A 10,305-nucleotide genomic window follows, 5' to 3' on the forward strand; every position below is an offset into this window, starting at 1 on the left:
ATATACAGTTGTATAGTTTGCCTTTAGGAGATCAAGGTTGATCGGATCCTAGAGAAGACTAAGAGAGTGAATCTTAGTGGTGATTCCTTTAGGAGATCAAGGTTGATCGGATCCTAGAGAAGACTAAGAGAGTGAATCTTAGTGAGAGCTAAGTCAATGTATTGTTAGTCACTTGTAGGTTTCAAGTGCAGTTGTAACGATTATCTGATTAGTGGATTGCCTTCATTCTAAGAAGGAAGAAATCACCTTAACGGGTGGACTGGATTAGCTTGAGGGATTTATCAAGTGAACCAGGATAAAATACTTGTGTGCTTTTCTATCTCTTATCTTTAGCACTTAAGTTCTCGAAAGATTTGTCAAAATCTTTAAGGTGGAAGTCTTGTTCTGAAAACGTTATTCAAACCCCCCCTTTCTACCGTTTTTCATACCTTCAATTGGTATCAGAGCGCAAGTTCTGATTACCACACCTAACAGTGTTCAGTGATCCGGGCCGGTGTGAAAAACAATGGCTGCCACCACCAGTGAAACTCAAAGAGATGGTTACAACGCAAAGCCTCCTATGTTCGATGGTCAAAGGTTCGAATATTGGAAAGATAGACTGGAAAGTTTCTTTCTGGGTTTCGATGCAGATCTCTGGGATATTATTGTGGATGACTATGAGCGTCCAGTTGATACAGATGGCAAGAAGATCCCAAGATCAGAGATGACTGCAGATCAAAAGAAGCTGTACTCACAACATCACAAAGCAAGAGCAATTCTTCTAAGTGTTATTTCCTATGAGGAGTACCAGAAGATTACAGATCGTGAGTTTGCTAAAGGCATTTTTGATTCTCTGAAGATGTCTCATGAAGGAAACAAGAAAGTCAAAGAATCAAAGGCATTGTCCTTGATCCAAAAGTATGAATCCTTCATCATGGAGCCAAATGAGTCCATTGAAGAAATGTTCTCCAGATTTCAATTGCTTGTAGCTGGCATACGACCTCTCAACAAGAGCTACACAACAAAAGATCATGTCATAAGGATCATCAGGTGTCTTCCTGAAAGTTGGATGCCTTTGGTGACTTCAATAGAGCTCACGAGAGACGTTGAGAATATGAGTTTAGAAGAACTCATCAGCATTTTGAAGTGCCATGAGCTGAAGCGCTCAGAGATGCAAGATCTGAAGAAAAAGTCCATAGCCTTGAAATCCAAATCTGAAAAGGCTAAGGTTGAGAAGTCAAAGGCTCTTCAAGCTGAAGAAGAAGAATCTGAAGAAGCATCAGAAGATTCTGATGAAGATGAGCTGACTCTGATCTCCAAGAGACTCAACCGCATCTGGAAGCACAGGCATAGCAAGTTCAAAGGCTCTGGAAGGGCAAAAGGAAAGTATGAGTCCTCAGGCCAGAAGAAGTCTTCAATCAAGGAAGTCACATGTTTTGAATGCAAAGAATCTGGGCATTACAAAAGTGATTGTCCAAAGTTGAAGAAAGACAAGAAGCCAAAGAAGCACTTCAAGACCAAGAAGAGTCTGATGGTGACATTCGATGAATCAGAGTCAGAGGATGTTGACTCTGATGGTGAAGTCCAAGGACTCATGGCAATTGTCAAAGACAAGGAAGCAGAGTCAAAGGAAGCTGTTGACTCTGACTCAGAATCAGAAGGAGATCCTGACTCAGACGATGAAAATGAGGTATTTGCTTCTTTCTCTACCTCTGAACTGAAACATGCTTTGTCTGATATCATGGATAAGTATAACTCTTTATTGTCTAAGCATAAAAAGTTGAAAAAGAACTTATCTGCTGTCTCCAAGACTCCTTCTGAACATGAGAAAATTATTTCTGATTTGAAAAATGAAAATCATGCCTTGGTAAATTCTAACTCTGTGCTTAAGAACCAGATTGCTAAGTTAGAAGAAATTGTTGCATGTGATGCCTCTGATTGTAGAAATGAATCTAAGTATGAAAAGTCTTTTCAAAGATTCCTAGCTAAAAGCGTGGATAGAAGCTTAATGGCTTCAATGATCTATGGCGTAAGCAGAAATGGAATGCATGGCATTGGCTATTCTAAACCAATTAGAAATGAGCCTTCTGTGTCTAAAGCTAAATCCTTGTATGAATGCTTTGTTCCCTCTGGTACCATATTGCCTGATCCTGTACCTGCTAAAGTTGCTAAACATCCTCTTAAAAAGGGATCTTTCTCTATGACTAAATATCATGCAAATATTCCTTTAAAATATTATGTTGAGACACCCAAGGTGATCAGAACCTCTGGGGTAACTAACAAAAGAGGACCCAGAAAGTGGGTACCTAAGGACAAAATTATCTATGTTGCAGATATCCTTGATAGCTCCACTGAAACACCAATCATGGTATCTGGACAGTGGATGCTCGCGTCACATGACGGGAGAAAAGCGTATGTTCCGAGAGCTGAAACTTAAGCCTGGAGGGGAAGTTGGCTTCGGAGGAAATGAAAAGGGTAAAATTGTTGGTACTGGCACTATTTGTGTAGATAGTAGTCCATGCATTGATAATGTTTTATTGGTAGACGACTTAACACATAACTTATTGTCTATAAGTCAATTAGCTGACAAGGGTTATGATGTTATATTCAATCAAAAGTCCTGCCGGGCTGTAAGTCAGATCGATGGCTCTGTTCTATTTAACAGCAAGAGGAAGAACAACATCTATAAGATCAGATTATCTGAGTTGGAGGCTCAGAATGTGAAGTGCCTTCTGTCTGTTAATGAAGAGCAGTGGGTATGGCATAGACGGTTAGGGCATGCCAGTATGAGAAAGATTTCTCAGCTGAGCAAGCTAAACCTTGTCAGGGGCTTACCCAATCTGAAGTTCGCTTCAGACGCTCTTTGTGAAGCATGTCAGAAAGGCAAATTCACAAAAGTCCCTTTCAAGGCAAAGAATGTTGTCTCAACCTCAAGGCCGTTGGAACTTCTGCATATCGACCTTTTTGGACCAGTGAAAACTGAGTCTATAGGTGGCAAGAGATATGGGATGGTTATCGTTGATGACTATAGCCGCTGGACATGGGTAAAGTTTCTAATCCGCAAGGATGAGTCTCATGCTGTGTTCTCTACCTTCATTGCTCAAGTGCAAAACGAGAAGGCTTGTAGGATTGTGCGTGTCAGAAGTGACCATGGTGGAGAGTTTGAGAATGACAAGTTTGAGAGTCTGTTTGATTCCTATGGAATTGCACATGATTTCTCTTGTCCCAGAACTCCTCAACAAAATGGTGTTGTTGAGAGGAAGAACAGAACTCTTCAGGAGATGGCTAGAACCATGCTCCAAGAAACTGGCATGGCTAAGCACTTTTGGGCAGAGGCAGTAAATACAGCATGTTACATTCAGAACAGAATCTCTGTGAGACCAATTCTGAATAAGACTCCTTATGAATTGTGGAAGAACATAAAACCCAACATTTCTTATTTTCATCCTTTTGGCTGTGTTTGTTATGTTCTCAATACTAAGGATAGATTGCATAAATTTGATGCTAAGTCTTCTAAGTGTCTATTACTTGGTTATTCTGATAGATCTAAAGGTTTTAGATTTTATAATACTGATGCTAAGACTATTGAAGAATCTATTCATGTTAGATTTGATGATAAGCTTGACTCTGACCAGTCAAAGCTAGTTGAAAAGTTTGCAGATTTAAGCATTAATGTTTCTGACAAAGGCAAAGCTCCAGAGGAAGTTGAGCCAGAGGAAGATGAACCAGAGGAAGAAGCTGGTCCCTCTAACTCACAAACTCTGAAGAAGAGCAGAATCACTGCAGCTCACCCTAAGGAATTGATTCTGGGCAACAAAGATGAACCAGTCAGAACCAGATCTGCCTTCAGACCCTCTGAAGAGACCTTGCTGAGTCTGAAAGGATTGGTGTCCTTAATTGAACCCAAGTCCATAGATGAAGCTCTTCAGGACAAGGATTGGATTCTGGCCATGGAAGAAGAACTGAATCAATTCTCCAAGAACGATGTTTGGAGCTTAGTGAAGAAGCCTGAGAGTGTCCATGTTATTGGAACGAAATGGGTATTCAGAAACAAGCTAAATGAGAAAGGAGAAGTAGTCAGAAACAAGGCAAGGCTAGTTGCTCAAGGCTACAGCCAGCAGGAAGGAATAGACTACACTGAAACATTTGCTCCGGTAGCAAGACTGGAGGCCATTAGACTGTTGATCTCCTTCTCAGTAAATCACAACATAGTTCTACATCAGATGGACGTAAAGAGTGCCTTCCTAAATGGTTATATCTCAGAGGAAGTCTATGTTCATCAACCCCCAGGTTTTGAAGATGAAAAGAAACCAGACCATGTGTTCAAATTGAAGAAATCACTCTACGGTCTGAAACAAGCTCCCAGAGCATGGTATGAGAGACTTAGCTCATTCCTTCTGGAGAATGAATTTGTAAGGGGTAAAGTAGATACAACTCTTTTTTGCAAAACTTATAAAGATGATATCTTAATTGTGCAAATTTATGTTGATGATATTATATTTGGTTCTGCTAATCAATCTCTATGCAAAGAATTTTCTGAGATGATGCAGGCTGAATTTGAGATGAGTATGATGGGAGAATTAAAGTACTTTCTGGGAATACAAGTTGATCAAACACCAGAATGAACATATATCCATCAGAGCAAGTACACTAAAGAACTTCTGAAGAAGTTCAATATGCTGGAATCTACAGTGGCCAAGACTCCAATGCATCCTACATGCATTTTGGAGAAAGAAGATAAAAGTGGTAAAGTATGTCAGAAGCTCTATCGTGGAATGATAGGTTCACTTCTATACTTAACTGCATCTAGGCCAGACATATTATTTAGTGTTCACTTATGTGCTCGTTTCCAATCAGATCCAAGGGAAACCCACTTAACTGCTGTTAAGAGGATCCTAAGGTATCTGAAAGGCACCACTAACCTTGGCTTGATGTATAAGAAAACATCAGAGTATAAGCTTTCAGGTTATTGTGATGCTGATTATGCTGGAGATAGAACAGAAAGAAAAAGTACTTCTGGAAATTGTCAATTTCTGGGAAGCAATCTAGTCTCATGGGCAAGCAAGAGGCAATCAACCATTGCACTATCAACTGCAGAGGCAGAATATATCTCAGCAGCAATATGTAGCACTCAGATGCTCTGGATGAAACATCAGCTGGAGGATTATCAGATCCTTGAGAGCAATATCCCAATTTATTGTGATAACACTGCTGCAATCTCGTTGAGCAAGAATCCTATCTTGCATTCAAGGGCAAAGCACATTGAGGTAAAGTATCACTTCATTAGAGATTATGTACAGAAGGGCGTACTTCTTCTGAAGTTTGTTGATACTGACCATCAATGGGCAGATATCTTTACAAAGCCCTTAGCAGAGGATAGATTTAATTTTATTCTGAAAAATCTAAACATGGACTTTTGTCCAGAGTGAAGATGGATCAGAACCTCTGACTATGATACTTCTTGATCAGAAGATGTCTAGTCCAGAAGGTAACTCAATCAGAGTGTGTGTGCCCACTGGTACTGACTCTGAAGCTGAAACAACAACACGTGTGTCAGAATTTCTGATGCATAATTCCTTGTGCCCGTGTGACAGTCTGTTATGATTGCGTGTAGATATGCTTATCTCCTGTGTGTGGTTGTGTATTTTACTGTTACTATCTATCTTTAATTTTCAACCGTTGATCTTAAAGTGCTTTTTGAATCAACAACGGTAAAACCCACTATACACACACGTTCTCGTTCACTTCCGGTTTTCACTCTCGCACTCTCTGCTTTTCAAAACCGCTCTTCTCGATTTCTCTCTCGATCTCTCTTCATCTTTCAAACTTCATCTTCTACCTCAAACCTTCAACCTCTTCAAAATGGTGAGACAAACCAGAAGATCTACTGTAGATGCACCTCAGTTCCCTCACATGGAAGTTGGTTTGGCAACGGGACAAAGGGGCTCTGAGAACCCGGCACAAGAACAAGTTCAAGTTCAAGAGCAGATTGTTCCTATTGCAGAACGGGGCTGTGCCGTTCACTGCGTATTTGCTCCTGAGGAACTCCAAGTCCTGGCAGAATGGAGATTCAACCTCGACAACCTGGCTGCAAATGGGTTTGATCTTCGTCCTGAAGTCCAAGCTCAAGGTTGGGGAAACTATTTCAATCGACTTCGAGGACCGGTGTATGAGAAATTGGTAAAGGAATTCTGGAAGCACGCAGACTGCGATGACACTCAGGTGGTCTCTCACATTCTTGGCAGAAAGATCATCATCACGGAGAAGTCATTCGTGAATCTGCTAGGAGCAGAAACTGCTTATGGGTATCGGTTCCAACTGACGGAATCGAAGCTGAAACCCAGCACCAAGGACATAGTCAACAAGGCCCTGTACACCACCTTCAAACCGGGCAAGACGAGTTACAAGGTGATGGATCTTCACCCCAAACTCAGAATCTGACACAAGATCCTGCTCAACTGCATCAATCAGAGACCGAAGGGCAGTTCCCCAGATTACATCAACTTCAACCAGAAGGCGATGCTGTTCTTCATCCAAGACAAGGAGAAGATCTGCCTTCCCTACTTCCTGTTCTCCTACTTGAAGGAATGCATCCGGAAGTCTCGCACCACCGCCTCCATCAAGTCTGCAATCAAATACATCCCTTTTGGGAGGCTGCTCTCAAACTTTCTCATTGAAAGCAACTTGGTGCAAGATTTGATCGATGCTGGTTGCACAGAGGATTTGAGCACAATTGTCAGTGATGTCTTCACTGTAAACTCCTTGAAGAAGATGGGCTTAATCCAGAAGAAGATTGCTCCTGCTCATGAAGACACATCTTCTGAGATCAGAGGAAGAAGATTGCCTCTGAATGACTACCCTCTGTGGACTCAAGAAGACCATCCTGAAGCCATCAGATGCTATGTTGAAGACCTCAGGGCTCAAGGTTTCGAAATTGACCTTGATGATTTCATCAGCAAACTACCACCAGCTCCAGAGTTTCCTTCTCCTCCCAAGAAGAAAACCAAGAGGAAGATGGTTCTGGAAGAATCCTCAGAAGAATATGATGTTCCTCTGGTCAAGAAGACAAAGAGCAAGCCTGATGATGATGATGGTGATGATAGTGAGGATGGTCCTCCAAAGAAGAAGCAGAAGAAGGTCAGAATTGTGGTGAAGCCTACTCGGGTGGAACCAGCTGCTGCAACGGTCAGAAGGACTGAACCTCCTGCCAGAGTGACTCGATCATCAGCACATTCAAGTAAGCCTGCACTTGCTTCTGATGATGATTTGAATTTATTTGATGCACTTCCTATTTCTGCCTTGCTCCAACACTCTTCAAATCCCCTCACTCCTATTCCTGAATCCCAGCCAGCCGCACAAACCACCTCTCCACCACATTCCCCAAGATCCTCCTTCTTTCAACCTTCTCCTACTGAAGCACCCCTCTGGAATTTGCTTCAGAATCCAACCTCTAGGTCACAAGATCCAACCTCTCTCCTTACCATTCCATACGACCTATTATCTTCTGAACCAATCGTCCAAGACCAACCTGAGCCCAACCAAACAGAACCACAACCCAGAACGTCTGATCACTCTGCTCCCAGAGCATCAGCACGTCCTGCTGCCAGAACCACGGATACAGACTCTTCAACCTTCACCCCTGTATCCTTCCCAATCAATGTCATTGACTCTCCTCCCTCCAATACCTCTGAATCAATTAGAAAATTCATGGAGGTTAGAAAAGAAAAGGTATCTGCCTTGGAAGAGTATTACCTTACCTGTCCAAGCCCTAGGAGATATCCTGGCCCTAGACCTGAACGTCTAGTTGACCCAGATGAACCTATCTTGTCCAATCCTATCCAAGAGGCAGATCCCTTAGTTCAACAAGCTCACCCTGTCCCTGACCAACAAGAGCCCATTCAACCAGACCCTGAACCTGAACAATCAGTGTCTAACCAATCCTCGGTTAGATCACCTCACCCTCTGGTTGACCCTTCAGACCCTCACCTTGGAACCTCTGAACCCAATGCTCCCATGATTAACATTGGTTCTCCACAAGGTGCCTCTGAAGCCCATAGCAGCAATCACCCAGCCTCTCCTGAACCCAACCTCTCCATAATTCCCTACACTCACCTTCAACCCACATCTCTCTCTGAGTGCATCAATATCTTCTATCATGAAGCCTCTTTGAGGCTCCGCAATGTGCACGGTCAGACTGATCTCAGTGAGAATGCTGAAAATGTGGCTGATGAGTGGAACCATCTGAGCACTTGGCTAGTGGCTCAAGTTCCAATTATGATGCAGCACCTGCATGCAGAGGGCAGTCAGAGCATTGAGGCTGCAAAGCAAAGGCTTGCTAGGAGAGTGGCTCTTCACGAACTAGAACAGAGAAATAAGCTTCTTGAAGCTATTGAAGAAGCCAAGAGACAGAAAGAACAGGCAGAAGAAGCTGCACGTCAAGCAGCAGCTCAAGCTGAACAAGCCAGACTTGAGGCAGAGCGTCTTGAAGCTGAGGCTGAGGCAGAGCAACTTGCGCCCGTTGTATTTACTCCTGCTGCTTCTGCTTCCATTCCAGATCCTCAAGCTGCACGGAATGTTCCTTCCAGTTCTTCTCAGCCAAGCTCTTCCAGACTCGACATCATGGAACAACGTCTTGACACTCATGAATCCATGCTGATTGAGATGAAGCAAATGATGATGGAACTTCTGCGACGCACTGACAAACCTTAGTTTAGGATCTCTTCTTTTTCCTTCTTTTTATTTAACGTTATTTTATTCAAACTCTGTTTCTTTTTATTTGCTTATTCTATTCTATTCGTTTGTGATTATATATGCATATCCTTATATATATTTGTGTCACATATGTTTGCAAAAATCTCGTTTTCCTCATAATTGTTCTATGTTTACATCATATTTCTTTACATCATATAATCTAGAATGGAGGATCCCTCCTCATTCTTCTGCACTCCTGGCGCTGCTCTGACCTATCCTTCTCCAGACGCTCCAGTTCATGCTGAATGTTGCTGAGCCTGATCTTTAGCTCATCCCTCTCCAGAATCTCTTCTGAAGTCTTGAGCTTCTCTTCCAAACTCTCTTTCTCTTCCAGCAGCTTGAGTTCAAGCCGGCTGAGTTCCTGCACTTCCTCCACGAAGGCAAGAAATTCCTTAAGGTCTCTCTCCAACTCTGGACGCAGGTCCTCTTCCAGAAGTGTTCGTGTCAGCTCCTCGATGGTAGTTGCACCCTCTGGATGCCTGATGTTTAGGAACAAGTCCTCTTCAAAGGCCTTCTTCCTCAGCTCTTCTAGTGCTACGTTGTATGATGCCATATTTTTTTACTAAAAATTATTCGAGGTGTGAAGCTTACCTTTCTCTCCAACGCTTTTTATAGGCTTCACTTTCTCTCTGAAAGTTAATGCTCTTACAGTTTCTCGAGGTTAAGTTCTTGGTAACTGACCCTTCTATTTACTCACTTGACCGGTGGTAAACGTTCATCCCTTGCATTAACTCTTCTATTTATTTTCGCCTGACTCTGATTCTTACATCATTTTCATTTTCTTTAAACTTAGACCTTCTCTAAGGGGGAGTACCTTGTACTTCAAGCTAAGTTTTTCACACCCCAGGCTTTTTGCTTATGACAAAAAGGGGGAGTAAACCCAGTTTTTGATGTGTAAGATGTGTTTAGTGTGATTTATTTTTCTTTTGGAGATTTTAAGAATTCCACCTTCATGACCATAGATGTGTCACTGGGCAAATACAAGGAATACATTTCACTTCTTCTGAAGTAATTATAAGTTGGCTCTGATACCCAAGACTCTGATACCTTGTCCATGACTCTGATCACTTATGCGCTCTGATTATTCGTTTTTCATCTATGTCATAAGTTTTTCACTCTTAACTCTTACATCATTTAGCTCAGAATCTAGACTTTACTAACGTTTTCATCAAGTATTAGATTCAGGGGGAGCTAAGCTCAGAATCAAGCAGTGACTTGAATTCAGAATGAGCAAGAAAAACTATTCACATCAGGATAAGTATTATTCTATATCTCTAAACTCTGAGTGAATTCAGTTTAATGTTTAAGAATTGTTCATCAAAAATCTTAGTTTTGTCATCATCAAAAAGGGGGAGATTGTAAGATCAAGTTTTGATCTAGTAGTACAACTCTATGTTTTGATGATTACAAGTTAACCTTTTGATATGAACAATTGTGGTACTCTAACGTGTTTTTCTGAGTGTGCTATTTACAGGCTCTGACCTCAACTCAATCTCACACAAATCAGAAGCACTGTGTATAAAGAGTGACCCAAGCAACGCTTTCGCATTCACCATGTTCAGTATGAACAGTGGA

The sequence above is a fragment of the Lotus japonicus genome, chromosome 2 (genome assembly GCF_012489685.1).
Source record: "Lotus japonicus ecotype B-129 chromosome 2, LjGifu_v1.2".
Taxonomy (NCBI): Eukaryota; Viridiplantae; Streptophyta; class Magnoliopsida; order Fabales; family Fabaceae; genus Lotus; species Lotus japonicus.